General features: G+C 37.5%; 1 protein-coding gene across 2 annotated transcripts in view; it reads left to right on the forward strand.

Moving 5' to 3' along the window:
• Nucleotides 1-17,015, forward strand: part of LOC130420681 (zinc finger protein 609-like) — a 51,335-nt gene that overhangs the window by 9,399 nt on the left and 24,921 nt on the right. The gene's annotated exons all lie outside the window — the stretch shown is intronic.

Below are 17,015 nucleotides of genomic sequence, written 5' to 3' on the forward strand. Positions count from 1 at the left end.
GCTCTCATGGGGTTTATGAGGGCTATCGTTGTTGTAGGTTCTGTCTGCTTTTTCTCATTGGCTTCTTTTTCACTTTTATTGATCAGAGTTTGAAGTGAAGGAAAAAGGTAAAGTTGAGAAAAAGTAGGGACAGAACAGGGTTGCTGTACAACTCTTGCATCATCCAACATTGGCTTTGTTTCTTAACATGTCGCCAACTCGAATCCATGCTTATTTTTATCATTTTCATAGAACAAAAGACTTGTCACATTTCTTTTATCTCTTACAGAGTGCGGTTAGAAAAAAATGTGTTCATGCAATGTTCAGTAATATGTTAACATTATTACATTGAACGATTATCTGGCCTGAATACTTGTTTTCCAGTCTGAGCTATGAATAGAGTGAAGAGGAAACTTTAGGACGGTTTGGTCTGCCCCCGTCTCTTAATCCAATGACCCAGCGTTGAGGGTTGTTGGGGGGGGGGTGTTTGGAACAGAGCTCAGATGGTCCCCCCTCACCCAACTTTCTTAGACTTGCTGTGGGGGTTGCTGTGGGGGCCTGGAGGAAGGTTTTATAACTGCTTGTCTCAAGCTTTCAATCATAATAGAAAGCTTCCGGGATCATTAAAATTAGAAAGGAAATTCCAATTAAAGCTGTAAATCCAGTTTCAGATCCTGAGCAGAGAAGTCATTCCGGTGTATTTGTTTGCAAGACTCAACAAAAACGTTCTACTGTCTCTATTGGTCCAGTAGTGTTTTTAATGTAGTTTTACATTTTACTGGCCTTAAAGAAAAATGGAGAAATCTTTAAAAATGAATGAAACTTGTTTAAGAAATATCACAGGTGAACTGTATGTTAAACTTTTAGGCCCGGTTTCACAGACATGGTTTAGCCTAAACCAGGACTATTGCCTGGTTTTAAGATGCGTTTTGGTTGATAGGATCACAGATGGACGACGATAAACACAGGTGTAAATGGGGTGTAAATCATTTTGAGCTTGTCCACTTTCGACCACTTCCAGAGGTTGTTGAAAACGGATGTGTTTAAACAGCCACAAGAGACCGGATACTCTATGCCTATAGACATTAAAGCGTAAACATTCTGAAACAAGCGTGAGCCAAACCCGATTTAAACTAGGGATACTTCGATCACTATTTTTGCCTCGATACCTATTCCAACACCGGAGATTCAATATTGGCAGATACCAAGTACCCATCCGTAGGGCTGGGTGGAATGACAGAATATTCAGTTACAGCGGGAAAAATGTGAACCGTAAGAGATTTTTCTATTCCAAGATGAAACTTGCGTTGAAATGCGCGATGATGCTCGCAACATTAGCTCTTTGATGTGACGCGCTTCTACCTCCAGTTTTTGGAAATGCATGAGGAGTCACCAGAGACTCGCCTTGCAAAAACAAGCAAGAGAATAAACAAACCTGAAAACAGAGAGTCGCAACACACTAAAATTGCTCATCTAATAGAGAGTGAAGGGCACTAAAGACCTACTGTACAGACCGATGAATACCAGTTCATAACATTATACATAATTAAGGTAAAATTGCTGAATTACTTAACGAAATGTATGCAACTGTATGAACTGAAAGACATCAGGCTCAACTTAAACAATAATTTCCTAACCCTGTAAAACAAAATAACAAACAAATTATTCACAAGTAAAGTGAATTATTTATTAAACCAGTATCAGTGCAACAATTGCAAAAAACAACACAACAAGTTCACTATCTTACATTTAGGGATGCACCGATCCGATACTCTGGATCGGAATTGGGGCCGATCCGGGTCTTTTTTGCTGGATCGGGTATCGGACTGACGGGTTCTCTTCAGTCCGATCCGTTGCGATACCCGTGGATGTTACTCTACAGCTTCATAAAGGACTATCCATCAGGAAATTACCATAAACTGTGTCATGCACTGTATTCGATGTCATGTATCTTGATAGCTTTATGCGAGGAATAAACCAATATAGCATAAATAAAAAACTCTGACCTCCGCTGGTGCGGTCATCTGTCAATCTCAATCCAGCATGCGTGTGTCCGGTAACAGTCAGGACGTTACTCGTTACAAAGTTTTCAATATTCCTCATAATCACTAGATAATAGACTGTGGTTTTGTTTAAAATGCATTTTGCCGGAGACTGTACTCGCTGAGTGTAACGTTATTAGATTCAAGCACTGGAAGCGGTCTATGTTATGCGTCATTCATACATAACTTTTAAACTTTAGGATGGATTCAATGTTCTATGATTTAAAGACATAACATATCTCTTCTCTTTGTGTTATAACTGTTTTGAACTTGGGAAGCAAAGATCCCCGCGACAACAGGATCATCTCTATCCGGGATGCGCGTGAGTGAAGCGGGTGCATTAAGCGCATCATTCTGCGTCCAATGCGCATGACTTTAAATAACGTAGAAGCGAATGTATTAAGCGCATCATTTTGTGTCCAGGATGTGCATGAGCGAGTTTGGAGACTTTTATATTGTGATAGCTTTGTGTAATAAACAGAGATTTATTTGTTAAACATTTTGTAAGTATCTGTGCTTTATGAGACCACATTTTTGTTTTGTATGTATTTTTAAGTTTAATACATCACTTAAATACATTTAAAAAATCATACTTTTAAGTAAAAATACTTAAGTAAAGGAAAATGGTAGATTTTAATGTACTCATGGATTTAAAGTAAAAAAAAAACATTTATTTATGGACTGTAGTGGAATAAGTATGATGTGCTTCATACTGTAGGAAAGCATTTTTTGTCCAAAGTACTCTGATATAGTACAGATATTTTAAAATGTACTTGAAAGTAAACATGCTTAACTATCCACCTCTGGGAATAAAAGTTAAAATATGCAAGTCTACTTTGATCATGAAAAACAGTGCTAGTATCGGATCAGAATCGGAATCGGCAGATACGCAGAATTCAGATATCGAAATCGGATCGGAAAGGAAAAAGTAGTATCGGTGCATCCCTACTTACATTTGACTGAAACATTAACAAAATTAAACATAAAAAACAAAAACAGCTAAATTAAACAACAGCTTTACTAGCCTGGTAAATGTGTCCAAATAAAATAGGGATGATCGACTGATTTGACAGTCATTTTAACGAAAGTGTTTTAACCTTGGACTGGATGCAAGAAGTGATGTGATGAGCATTTGTTTGCTTTGGCTTGGCTCTGCCTGGGGTTAAAGTATGAAGCCTATTCGATTTTTTTAAATACATTTTATTTTCTCGGATTTTTTTCTTTAATCCTGTTTTTAGGACTGTAAGAGTTCAATTAATTTGTTTTAATAAAATTTAATTCAATTATTTTTCGTAAAAGTGTGTTTATTAAACGGAAATCATGCAACTTAAATATTTAACAACAATAAATTAGGAGCTTAAAAACAAATGTTTAATTATTTGTTTATTTAACGTTGCTTTTTTAATTATGTCAAAATTTAAGAACAAGTTATAATAAGGGTAGATAATGATTAACATGATAATTAAAGAAATTTCAAAGTTTTGTGAATCTAGAAGCTGAGACATTCTCATCTTCAGTTTTATTCTGTGTGCTCAAGATGCATTCACCGCATTTACAGCTCATTCTGACATCAAATAATGTCAATCTGTCTTTCATGCATCAAATTTTAAATATTCAAATGTTTATATTTATAATTAAGTTATTGTTAACAGCTGTATGTAGCTTAAGATCATTATCTACTTTTACGTTTTATGCTTTTTTCAAACATATTAATAAAGTATGTTATTTCAAATGTTTTTGAATGAATGAATTATAACATTTTGTGTAATTTTGTTTAAATTGTAATTGTAAAACTGTTGTTTACAAAGTCGACTAGCAGGAGCTGTACGGTTTTAACTAGACGGCCTCGGAACACTTATATTACAAACATCGGTGGAACTTGTTGGCATAGCTTTTGTAAAATACCTCGAAACCACGGATGTTGTTGCTCACTCCATGCTGTTCGCTTCCTGATATTTTAGCTTGTTCATCTGCTTACAGAGCACGTTGCTAGTATATAATGTCAGCTTACATCTGCTTACAGAGCACAGCACAGCTGCGGCGCTAAGAGCAAGCATCTCTGTAAGCTTTTACATCGCCTAGCAGAAATTTGATGTCAGATCGGGCCAATTGTCACCAATACCCGATCCAGAACTTTATTCAGTATCGACACAATACAAATATTGGATCGGAGCATCCCTAATTTAGCGACTAAAGACCTAAAAGTTTGGTTTAAAGAAAAGTTAAACGTATTGACTAGGGTTGGGCGATGTCTACCAAATTGGCATCAGATGATGCCTACACTGAAAAATCGTGATGGACGATGACATCGGACATCTGCCAAAACATTAAAAACAATTATATCAGTGTTCCACACTGCCACCAAATCGCATTTTGCTATCAGTTTTCAAGACGGCGTACTTTTCAACAAGTATTTGCGCATGAACGACCTGCACATTTTGAATTTCTTCCAGTTGTTATTTCACGTGGAAAGACGAGTTGATCTTGAGCCCACCAGTGTAGGTTGACTGCGTGGGTCACGCGTTACTGATGTTTCCTGCTGCCATCGCGGACGTGTATAGTTCAGGTCGTCATTGAAAAGTTAACACACACACACAGCGTGTGCGCCTTACTACTTTCTACGTTTGTCAAGTACATAGAAATTTGTACTTGACATTAGAAAACAGACACGCTGTTTGATACTATACCTTGGAAAAGCATGAATGGACGAGCTCGACAGATGCGCAGAATGTCATACTGTGGACATGGCGGTCAACATTAGTCTTGCTGTACGCGTCGGGATGTGCGGACGACGCGGAACCGCTTGATGACGAGAATGTCATCATGCAGGGGAGCCACGATGGACAATGTCTTAGTCTATCGGACCAACCTTAGTATCAACCAAAATGGGTCTCATTCATTCATAATTGCATAGTTTTTTTGTATTTGTATGCACATTTGAACTCCTCTAGAAAACGTTCCGCCTAATTCACAACACGTTTACACAAATTAATTTGTTCTTGACCTCGTCCTAACGTTAGTGAATTTGAAGTATTCTAAATGAGCAGCCGTGTGCACGAGTTTGGCTTCTGCATAAAACACACCCATGCATGTCCATATTAGGCCTTCTCGCCAAACCTTTCCTTAAACACCTGTCATCACTTAAGTCAAGATACTCCAGGCAACCCCATGTGACGCAGTCTATAGATGCACACTGGCAAGTAATTCAAAGTACGCAGTCCTCAAGAAGAGCTGTCGCGGTAACCGCTGTATTGTACTACCGCGCTACTGACAAGCCAACCGCAGGGGCAGGAACGCAACCGCAGAAACCGCGCCAACCACCTTTTTTTGAGTATGGCATCAGGGTATGCTGTTCTTTTTTACACCGTTGCATTCTGCAAAGAATGTTTAATAAGTCAATGATGAATACAAGAGTGTTACGTGTATCATTGTCCCGCCAACTGTTAGTATCGGCTGTTTTTAAAGATGGACGCAATAGCAGGCGCTCTGGTCCCAAAACCTAATGTAACGTCGCCAGTTTGGGAATACTTTGGGTTTGAACCGAATGTTAAGGGAGAGCCAGCTAATTTAGAGAGCCGATATGCAACATTTGCAGAAGAAAGGTGCCTGTAACACGCGGCAATACGTCGAATTTGAGATCTCATCTCACGGACAATCTCCTCATCAGTGTCCGTACCTAGGAGAGTTCGCGCAGATAACGAGCTCACGTGCTAATAGACTCTAACGCAAATCCACTCTCCTTGGTGGCGCAAAAACCAGGGCAGATTTCAGATGCTAGCAAATGTGTGTTTGTGCGACCAGCACACCATCAGAAAGAGTTTTCAGTGCCGCCGAATAAATTGTTACACCTATGCGTTCGTCCCTGAAACCACATAATGTTAATATGTTTTCTAGCACGAAACAAGGACAAGATAACCCAGGATTAAATCACATTCCTTGACGCTCAAGTGACTGAAGTCATATTTATTTAGCTTTTATTATTTATTTGCTGTATTTTCATTTACACTGTTTTCATGTGATACTCGAGTTCTTTCGTTTTTCAGAATGCATTTTATTGTTATAGCATATTGCTGTGTTCGGCATTTTAATTATCAAGTGAAGTTATAGCCTATTTATTATCTTTTTATTTGCTGTATTTTGATTTAAACTGTTTTTCTTTGATAGGCTAATTTAGTTTTTTCGTTTTTCAGATTCAAGGCATGGTTCATGGTGTTCTGTTCTGCATTTAACATTAAAATATATATATATAACCTGTCTCTCTGTCATTTAAAAAACGAAAAAAATATATACTTCAATGTAACAAATGATCAATAAATATTTAAATGCACTAAAATAATGATAAATCACTCAAAAAATGTGGGTGGGTGCGGTAATACCGCCGACCGCGCTATTGTGCCAGCCATATTTACCGCAAGGGAAATTTCCTAACCGCGACAGGACTACCTCCAAGTCAGTTCATACGCTAAAACACCTTTTATACAGACACGCAGTTTACATACTTCTCTTTAGCTTGCTATAAAAACACTGTTACTCAGAGAAACCTCTCAGCTTGAGCTATAGTCTATTGCAGCCTTTCTTATGGAGAAAGACCCTGGTTTATTACTTACATTTTAGTACGAAAGGTTTAGTAATGTTTTCTCACCGTTACAGCTTTCTAACACACAGTCCGGCGTGGTCAGGCGTGTTTTTTTTTGCTTTCTCTTGATTGCATGCTCTTATTTAGTCCATTTAACAAAATATCTAAAAAGCCCATAAACCCTCTCCTTGAAGAAATCAGGACCAAAACACATCCTTATACCAGGGATAAACAAGGCCTTAGTTAAATTAAGAGATTTAACTCACTTTTAAAAAAACATTACTTATGTGTATCTTGAGACAATACAATATTTTCAGATAAATCAACTCAAACGTTCATTTTAATCTGGGATTAGCCTTAAACCTTGTTTTTGAAACCAGGGCTTTGTTTTACAAGAAGGTTTCTACAAATACGTTTAAACTTAAAATGTGTTTCATACGATCTGTGTTGTGTTCTGCATTCTGTTGTGTTTTGTTTAACCTATTTCTTTTTTTACGCATGAAACCGTTTAAATGCACACTGTTTTTATATTGGTCGACTGTTTAACAGAAGCACTTCACATGCCGATTCTGTTGGTCGGCTCCCTCAGCTCATTCTTATTGTTGAGCGATGGCTTCTCTCTCTTACACTGGCCCTTTATCTGTGGAAAATGTGATGTAACTTTTGCAAATGTACTGTTTATTATACAGACAAAAGAACAACTGCTGCACTGTCGTTTGCCCAACATAGAAATTCTAGTCACCATAAAGACTGTTGACTTTCTTGGAAATAGTTTAAAGCCTATTTTAAGGTCACTCCCTATGTGTTATTGTCTTTTAAATGTCATGCTGTGACAGGTTAAATCTATTGTAGATAAGATCTTTGGCATCGTAAAATGATGAAATTTCAGAACCCCGCAATGCAAATGTCGTTTTGATTACCTAAACGCTAAAAATCAAAGGCAAACCCTTGAACGGGTTCTTTGTCCTGTCTGTTAAGGCAATTTATTGATCCATTCCATCAGTTTAATATTTGTTCTGTGACTGTTTTTTTTTAGGTTTATTTATTCCTTGTGAAAATATCTGTATAAAAAAACAGTAGAACCATGCCCAGAACAGAAAATGGGAATTGTATTGATCTTAATGGAAATTATTATGATGTCTACTGGGATGTAATGGAGTCTGTTGGTAGGACTTTTAATCCTATTGGAAATTTCTGTAATGGTTTCCATTGGCTTTCTATTGCTTTTTTTAGCAGGGATGTTTACCATGCTGGAAAAAAACAATAGAAATCTGCGCAAAACACAATTTTATGGATTTTATAGAAATTGTCTTAGTTTAAATGGAAACGTTTAATTGTGTATACTGGTATGTGATAGATTTGGTGGGATCATGGCAGAACCTCATCTTATTGAAATTTTGCCAATAACAAACTACCAAAGAATTTTGTAATGGTTTTAATGGAAAAAGCTTATGGTTCATAATGCTATTTTAATGGAAACCTTTACAATTTCTGTGATGTTTTTATGTGGTTTCTGTGGTTTTTCAGCAGGGTATGTTTTATGCAAAGCAAAACCTCTCTTGTAAAGCATACAATAACATGCTATAAAGGAATAATATAGTGTATTTGAATATTACATGCGCAAATTACTTCTATTGCAGCCAGTTTACAGCTATTTACAAATTGTATTAGTGCCGGTATTCGTTAAGTAAGCCACTTTTGATTAAATATTTGCAAGACATGTTCCTCTTAAAGGAAGTAGGTTATTATATCTGCCTCTAGGGTTGGTTTTCATGGTAACATTTGAGCGGTTAAAGCAGTCCCATATTTGGCAAACAAAGTGCTTTGGTAGCATGTTTCCCCATTACATGGGGACTTCGAACATGTCTGGTTGGATGTCTGAGCAGCAAAGTGGAGGAGGGGAAGCGGCGAGCTTGCGCTGCTAATTCAACTCATGAATGGCTTGAGCAGTGAGAACAGCTGGCCTTCATTGTCAGCCAGCAAATTTCTAGCATGCCTCATTTCACTTCTCAATGTGAGCAGGGAGAAAGCTGGAGGGCTAAGCGGAGGGCGGTAAACAAACACACAGATAAATGAAGATAAGGAATGTCTCAAGTTGTTGTAAGTGTTAAAGACACCATGAATACAAAATAGTTATTTCATGGCATTTTGTTTCGTGCCTGTTCGCTTTGATGTCGTCTGCTGCTGTTGTTGTGTACTGTATAATTGAATCTGAAATATTTTTGAGAGTTCCAGGAGAATGGACTAAAAATACGTATGACACATCCTGCACTCCCAGGCTGTTTTTGTCCAATCAGAAGCAGTCCTGAATGAGCCACCCCCTATTAGCACCTTCTTCTGATTAGCAGAATTAGGGGTTCGTGCTATTAAGTCAGCATTAGGTTATTCGCAAAGGGCTTCTCCGCTCTGATCTGCCGGTGAAAAGTGCACTTGGCGGTTAGAGAAGGGAGATCAGGGAACAAATGACCTGGCTAAATGAAGCCGGGTTGGGGGGATTGCTTTGTAAGTGGATGAAGTCTTTAACTTCCTACACACAAGCTTGTCAGCACTTCAGTTGCACTGAGCTGACTGAGTCAGGGTCTGGTGAATACCCGGCTACATCACTATTTGTAAACTTGTGGGCAGTTTCATGCTAATGTCAATCTTACAATGAAAAAACAACAAAAAACAAATGGGTACACCATACTGAAATAGTCCCTACAAATGGGCACATAAAAAAGTTATTTAATGGGTCATATGGCGCGAATACGTGTTTTTCTGTGTCTTAAGTGTGTAAGAGGTTGCCCATGCATGCAATAGACATGTAAAATTGCAAAAATGAAAGTGTCGGAACAAAAGATGTATTTTATCTTAAAGCAAATGCTCACCCAGACCTGCCTGAAAAGCCTTGTGTAACCACACCCCAACAAATGTAGACCCTTGGGAGTAAACGCCCACTGCTTTGACTGGATAGCAGTCTGCATAGTTAACTTAGCTGGAGCATTCTGTGAATTTGGTTAGAGACGTAAAATTACGTTACACATTAGCATCATTCACAGTTTTCGCACGGCATAAGTATTATCTGGAGACCTCCTGTGATTTATAAATGACCTCCCCACATCAGTATTTCATGTGACACAATCGCACAACATGATTTTACTCAAATCTACTGACTTATTTCCCGGATATGATGGCAAGGCTTTGCGTATAGTTTGTATAGCCTATAGTTTTATTGCATTTAATGATATATGATCGTACCTGTCTGCATTTGAGACCCGTGATCGCGAACCAGAAAAAGATCACCGCCATCTTTTAGGTCCTCATATTATACTAATCTTGTCCGATAGTGCTCAGGGCACATCAAGCGATCCCTAACAAAGCATAGTGATGCATAGTACAAAAATGTTTTACACGCATAAGATTGCTGCACCATTTGTATCGGATCCAATATTCACTCAGCACTGCTTTTAAATTTTAGTCATTCCACAAATCCAGTGTCGACCTGTGCCTTGTTCACGAAGGAATCCTCGGAGAAATGAAACGAACAAACTCTTCATGTTTTTCCCACATGAGCTGAAACGTCTTTGAAACTAAACTTTAACCCTGCATTACTAATGTCGGAATCCGAAGGAAGGTTATGCAGCGACTGTATTCTTCCACAACCAGGGGTGGCACAATATTAAGATATATTTAACGGCATGTTTGTTTGTGGCTAACTCGCTCCATCTAGTTCTGCGCCACTTCAGAATTGTCATGCGTGAACCAGTGGGCGGGGCTAGAGAAGTAGTCGTTGGTATTTTTCTGTGATGGCGCTGTTCAACCTATCAATGACATCATAGATGGGTACATTCCAGAACCTGGCGTTTGCTGTCATGGTGTCATTAACAGATGTATTCTCAGTAACAAGGCGGTTTTCAGTTCTGACACTTACACGATGTTTGCGTGAATATGATATCCTCTTATATAACAAAAGCTTGGGTTAAATTTGTGATTTTAAGTTGTATTCGTCAGTATTAATGGACCAAAGCTTACATAAATAGTTGTGTATTTTTCTAACATTTAAAAGAGATTAATAAATACTTGAACAAAAGTATTGCTCATTCATTGTTCGTTAATAATAGTTAATCCATTTATATGATGGCGCAAATGTGGATCATACGCGAGAACTGTTGCGGAGACTTTGCCCGCACCAGCATTATTCCGAAAATCAACTTAACCAGAGTGAATGAGACTAGTGGGTGGATGAAATATAGAATATCGCCCAACACTATTACACATTTAATCTAAGCTTGAATAAACTTGCAGTGCACACACTCTTCAGGTTAGAGTCATTGTTTTAGTAGTTTTAGAGTATATGGTTAATGTACATCAGTATTGTTCATTTTTTGTTGTCTGCTTTTGTCATCTCATAGGGCACTTGGACATTAAATACGACTGGATGTGAGGTCAGATTGAGTATTCTTAAACAAGTACTTAACAAGAGTACTTAAAACATAGCTGCAGCTAAATTATCACAATATCAGAGTTTTGTTAAATTTTATTAGGAGGTGCATATAGGTTCATACATTTAAAAGCATCGCTTCTTCCCTATTTTAAATCATTTAAGGAATCAATCTAGAACTGTCACAAGTGCCTAATGTTTTGTAGCACAATGGCAATTAGCCCGCATCCCCTGGAAACAGTACACTAACTAGGTGCGTTAGCATACTATTTTTAACATGCTGTTATTAGAAACCCTAATCCTATTTTTGCATACTGTCTATGGACACTCTTTAAATATATCTGTGGTTTTACTAGTCAGTAAAGGCATGTGGTGTGATTATTCAACCGCCGGCACTGTTGAGTAAGAAAGTTGTAATGATTGGCTGTAATCTGTGATTGTTTTGAAATCTGCTTCATGCGCTGCACATTGTTTTGTTGCTTTATTTTGCCTTTTCTTTTAGTGAAAAAAGCTGCTGTATAAAAGAAATGAAATGTTTGGGGCTATTATGAATGTCTTTGTAAGAGAACACAATTGGAGTATCTTCCCTTTGACAAGCACAAATGCTTCAAGCACTTGGACAGCAATGAAACGTGAAGCAAATTTTTTTACGACCAAGAAAATCACAAGATCGCGTTCATTTGCCCTGAAAAATGTGTAGAAAGCCTCCACTCAAGGTTGCATAGTCTTGTGGTGTGATTGACATCTTTGTGCTATGGCTTTGTGGCTTGGGTTTCTCCTCATCTAATGGGGTTAGTGTCACGGAAAAGATTCTTAAAAGAAGATTAGGGGGTATTGTTGAAGATTTCAGCAACAGAATGATTTAGGATTGCCTCATGCGGTTAGACATTCAAGGCTCCGTCTAGCATTGCTGTCGTTCAGTCTATTCATAATGTTGTTGAATGTAGTGTGATAACCACTTCTGGAAGTGGTTAAGATTGTGTGTGTTGAGTTTGAGTAGCAGAGCGGTTTGAATCAGGCTTTTTAACTAGAAATGTATTTTGTCCAGTGCAGGTTGTGGCTGATAATAATGGTTACGATTTATGTTGAGTGAAAACGCATGCTTTAGGTGGGTTAACACATCACGATGAATGCTTCCTCATTTTCAAGTCGCTTTTAAAGGACCAGTGTATGATATCTAGCTGCATCTAGCATTAAGGGTTGCAAATTGTAACTTACAGCTCACTCCACCCCTCCCTCTCGAAACACTACGGTGGCTGACACAGGGCTAAGATGTTGTCACTAGGGATGGGTATCGTTAAGGTTTTAACAGTATTATTACTTTTATCGATACCACTTATCAATCCGGTACTTTAACGGTACTCTTATCTGTACTTTTTGTTGTGTTTTTTTATGAAAGACAAAACTAAAGCTGGAGTTATTTTCACTATTTACGTATCTTAATGCAGTTTAAAGATGACTGATACCCGCCTATTATTCATTGAGAATTAAAATCAAATGCATGTGGGCCCAAGTTTGTTTGTGTTTTTTGTTGTTGTTTAATAATAATAAAGAAATGGTGATGTGTGTAGTGTAGCACATGCATCAGCAACAGGCCCTGTCAGGTTCATGCCTTAGAAACTTTATACATTCAAATCCTTGCTATCAAATGCCCAGATGTCATTTCAGTTTCATGGTCTTGTCCTGGCTGTGCAGTGTAACATGTTTGGGCTTAAAAGTTATACAGGTTTGGAACCTCTTGCAATGTACACGCACGCAAAAAGTTTATGTATTTCATCACTACAAATTAATTTTTAGGTAAGCTCTACTTTATAATTTCTTAAGCATAATTTATTATTATTCATCCATTTTAAATGCCGTACTATGAAAGCTTTTTAATGTTTAAGATTTATTTAGGCTACTGCAGAAAAAAATACTCTAAAGATTTACATGTAGGCTATTTTTATGTGATGTGTGTTTATTAAATTATTACATACCAATTTAAACCTTATGCAATGTTTATGTCGGGGTTATTTAGGAAGACTGCTAGGCTAGTATACAGGTACATGAGGACGTGGATGATGAACTAGTAGGTAGGCAGTCGAACACTTTGCATTTCTCTGTCTGCACATTAAGCACTTTTGAAAGATGTTTTGCCAGATTGCTTGTGTTTCCGCTCTTACAAGCAAAAATCTTGTTGCACTTGTTGCAACGAGCATTTTCTGCATCCACTCGAGTGCGAGTGAAAGGTAACCATACTAAAATATGCTAGGTAACATTTATTTAGCAATAATAAATAGAAAATGTTTTTTTTAATTTCTCCAGTACCGACAGCAGAACCGTTAACGTCAGAGCTTATCGATACTTCGGTCTTTTATGATTTAGCCCCGGGACCGATTAAGTACCGGGTTTCGGTACCCATCCCTAGTTGTCACGTTTCTGCTTTTTTCCCAAAGGAGATAACATATTTACAAAACATGCTCTGTAGAGCAGTTTGTCCATTTAGGGCTACTGTGGAAACAACATGGCAAATTCCATATTGGGGTACCCGCTGTGTATGTATATAGAGATAGCTATATGTAATAAAAAAGGTAATAAAAACGCCTCTGAAGACAAGACAAAGTTAGGTTTATTATTGAATTTCTGTTAAAGGGATGCTGCAACGATGTGTCATGCATTCAGACTTCTTTACAATGTTAAAAGTGCTGTCTTCTCATGCTTAACATGGTCGACTTGTCAAAACACGAGTTGGGCGTATTATGTAGTATTTCTGTGCTCAATACACTCCCCCAGCGATCGTACAGGTTTCGGAAAGTTTTTTTTGAACATATAAAACTGTTTTGTAACAACTTTTCTAAGTCCCGAATTGGACAATTCTCCCAGAAAAGTAAGCGACACGGCCACGGCCACATGAGAACAGGAGAAGGAGCATGCGCAGACGTCACTTTCACTTGTGTGGAGGAGAGAGAGCATATGTTCGCAAAGAGCAGGTGTTTGTTTGTTCACTGCATTTGGGAGATGAATGTTATATAAACGATGGATATAATGCTGGAGATCGTTTGAAACCGATATATCGAGCTGTCCCAGCGCTAAAAGATGTCGGACATGAACTGCATGCTGTGAATGAAACTGATTTCTGTGTTTTGTTGAAAATGTGCTTTAGTTCAGCCTACCCCTCCCCCCACACGCGGCGTATGATTTTGGCAGTAATCATACAGCTGTATCTAGCTTTCATAAATGTGATCAAACTATATTCTCTTCGAAGATACGACTTATGCGATACTACTCGATAGGTCCTCAAGATTAATATGAGATTGGCAGAAACGCTGTGTGTTACGGCCGGTTTAATAGATCCTCCAAATAATTACACCGAACCTTTAAATAAAAGCATTGTTTGGTAATGTGAAAAGTAATTGTTGAAGTCACCAAAGTAATATGCATGTCAAATTGGCCTTCCTTGACATGTGACCACCATTGATGTGTTTTTGTTTTCCATAGTGAAACATGTGCGAAAAGTCAGTCTCTTTGGTAATTTTAGTTTGTAGAATTACGTTCTTGTGTCAAAGTATTCAATTTTCCCCCTTACACACGTTTAGCTGCTGTTTATTCCAGTATTTCTCTCTCATTATGGGAGCTGTTAATGAATTGAGTAGCTCTACAGACCAAATGCTGTCACCGTGCAGGTGCTGAGGGCGAGTCTTTCACAGTAAGACCCAGCTTCTCATTACGCCGCGTAACGCTGTAGATGTTTTATGTGGAGAGAACGTGCTGTGCAATATGTTTTGCTGCTTGAGGGCTGCGAAGTGCAGATGTGAGATGAAAGGGTTATTTTCCCGTAAGCCTATGTTCCCATAACCAATGGCAGCCGTGAGCACAATGTCTCCACAGCTCCATAATAAATAAATATATCAATGAGAAGAAATCTATTGCTAATATTTACACTGAGCTTCCGTAGTTTTTTTTGTAACACTTATAGTTAGAAGTAGTTGTTTGGGAATTGCTTAAGAATTTGGTTTACATTGTAGGCTGAAATAAAAGTACTTTTCAGGAAAAATATTAAAAGCAGATTTAGGTTTAAAGGAACAGTTCACCCAAAAATTTACATTCTAAACCAAATTTGAGCTATCATCATTTTGGTGCATATTTGATTTTTTTATCTGTATCTCGTTTTTTTTTCAGGTAACTGCGAAATAAAACTAAAAATAATATAATTTAAAACAAGTATAACTGAGAAGTGTTGTAGTAAAATTTAAGATTTTAAGACTTGTGAATTTATTTTTTAATACAGTTAAAAATAAATACCATTTCATCTGTTGGCAATGTTTTGCAGTTTTCTTAAGTAGGGTTGTTCCCATTGAGGATATTATCGTGTATCGACGATACTCAGAAACAACTAGAAATCATAGGAATCAACTATCGCAGATATGTCTAAGTTATTCCTAGTTGGCTGTTTGCAATATATGTTGCAAATTAATATTGCAAACACGCATTGCGCATTTCTTGTGAGATTTGCAATGCACGCAGCTATGGCTTTTCCTTGCACCAGAGCTAGTTTGTAATGTGCAGGGTTTGAGTTTTCTCTGCACCATATAGCTTGTGATGGGGTTTTTTGTTCCTTGTTTTTTAACAAGTTCTGGTATCGATATGAAAGCACACGATAATGCAGTTTAAAAGTGTTCATGTGTATTTTGCTTTATTTTGCTTTAGGACTCAAGAGACTTTGCAGAGCGCTTGGAAAAGATTAATTTCTAGCTAAATGGCCTGTAGTCTTGGGCTTCACTCCAAAGCTTTGAGCTTGACTTCATCATAAGAGTCTCTCAATGTTCAATCAAATGAGATGAAGTTGGCGGTCTTGCACAGTGCTGTGCAACTATTGGCCAGAAAGGGTTGTGTTTAATCAGCTGTGTCAATCTGTACGTCCTGTGTAACTTTTCAGTTATCATACACCTTATCATGCTTGACTGTTTAGTCATTGCGTTGTACAGACCGCAATTGATTGATGCTGTTTTAATGCACCTTGTTCCGGTACATTTTTCTTGATGCTGTTTGTGCATGATTGAATGTTTTACAGATCACTGCGGTAATATAAACATGATTAGTTAAAATAGTAAATAATCACCCTGCCTTGTCCTCTTTATCTTTTAAAGTAGTTGATCTTTGTTTTGGTGTAATTGACCAAAACACCCACCTTCCAAATCTCTCAAAAACCATTTAGCTATCGTAATTGTTCCTTGAGGTATATTGTATTTCTTTTAATGGGACTGTATGTGCACAAATGAAATTCTTTCATCATATTTTTATTCTCATTTCATTCTCTTCTCATGTTTGTCTGTTTTTGTAGTCTTCCTTTTTGAGTGAGATCTTTAAATGTATTACATTGTTTGTATTGAATTTCATATGCAAATGAAGATCTTTAAAGGGTTTGGTGCAACAGCAGTGAAACTATAGATGGTGTTAAGTATTGATCTCTGGTTCTGTAAAATAATGTAGCCGTTGTGCTCATGCCCTGAAATTACCTTTTTGGTTGGAATTGCTGATGTCAGTGATTAATTTCGAGACAAAATTAAGTGGTTGTAATGATTCTCAGGAGTTTATCATCATCCATCCTGCTGTTAGGCAAGGTGTCACTGTGCACTAGGCTAGAGATGATATATATATATATATATATATATATATATACATGTGTTTTTAATCAGCCGTTGTGGCTTCATTGTCCTTTGTACAAAATGTAGTTCCAGGACTTGAATTTTATTGGCTAAGCCGCATTCCAAAAGTGCTTGGCAAGGTACAAGTCTTTATGCTTTGGCTGCTTTTAGAAATGCTTTTATTGGCTGAGAAAAATATGAACTAATCTAGCAAAATTATGTCTGAGTTACTTGATATTAGTTCCCCAGCACTCATGCTTGAGTGATATTAATTTATTGTAAAATGTCATGAGAATTTAATCCTTAAGCACTTTCTTATAAATGTAAGTTCACTGTTTACGGAATGTCAGGGTTTTATAACTCTTTACCTTGCA

This window comes from Triplophysa dalaica, chromosome 1, assembly GCF_015846415.1.
Source record: "Triplophysa dalaica isolate WHDGS20190420 chromosome 1, ASM1584641v1, whole genome shotgun sequence".
Lineage (NCBI taxonomy): Eukaryota > Metazoa > Chordata > Actinopteri > Cypriniformes > Nemacheilidae > Triplophysa > Triplophysa dalaica.